Here is a 1151-nt window from a genome sequence, read left to right on the forward strand (position 1 = left end):
GCAGACACTTGAGACAAATGATTGACTGTTTAAACAGCCTTCCATACTTCAACAGAGCAGGAGTCGGTTCAAAGAGGTAATTTAGCTATATTGAAATTTATTTAAGGTGATTCATTACAATAATGTAACATTACTAGCTGAGGGAAAGTTACAGACATTGCAACTTTTACTCTGAAATCACACTTTGTGAAACCTTTAAATTAAACTTCACAACATTTCAGAGGAAAACATCAGATGTTTTACACAATTATATTTTTAATTCAGAGGATAATCTCTAAAAAAAATAAGAAAATGAAAAACATATATTTAATTAGGAGATTATTATCATATATATAAATATCACAAAAATATGTGACGTATATCACGACGGCAACGTGGCAGAACAGAAAATTGTGTTATACAATGCTACATTTTGTCCAAATAATTTTTAAAAATGTTGATACATGTAAAATGAAGAAACAATATTAGCATCCTCCTGTTTATATTCCCATAACTCTGCATTACTCACTATGTATGGGAAATTACCATAGTGTATACACTCATTTAAGTGTTGATCTGATTTACAGTAAGTTCCATCATTGTTTGTTTTGGCAGCAACGTTTATTGTCTGTGATGAAACACATCTCCAGAGACCACTCCAGATTTGTCCTAAATCTGCACATATGTGTGTGGCAGCCATTTCATTCCAGTGTGGATTTGGAATGTGGGAAAAATGTTGTCAGTAGTTCCACAAGAGGAACGGACAATCTTGCAGTGGTCACCTAATTTTTTTTAGAGCTGTTTATTAATACTGTTAAAATAAGCTGCATAAGTTTCACCACGGATCCCTATTCTGTGTTTACACAGTATGAGTAGGGAGGCTGAGCTCCAGCTCCTCCACCATGTGTTCTATCTCAGGAAGGGGATGTGTGCATGTTTCCTACTAACAATGCTGGTCTCAGTGAGGCCATTGTTAAATCTGGATGGGAACGGAACATGGGAGTAGGACAGACCTTGAAAGAGCATAAAGAAAAGAGTGTATGAAGCTGAATGAGAGGGTGACTGTTACATAGCTCATCTGTCAGTGTTTTTAAGAGAGCAGGTTTCTAGAGCAGGGAGGGAAAGGGGGTGGGGGGATTAACTAATGTTAGTTCCCTCTGGGGCCAGCATGT

The sequence above is a fragment of the Limanda limanda genome, chromosome 5, assembly GCF_963576545.1.
Source record: "Limanda limanda chromosome 5, fLimLim1.1, whole genome shotgun sequence".
NCBI classification, from domain to species: Eukaryota; Metazoa; Chordata; class Actinopteri; order Pleuronectiformes; family Pleuronectidae; genus Limanda; species Limanda limanda.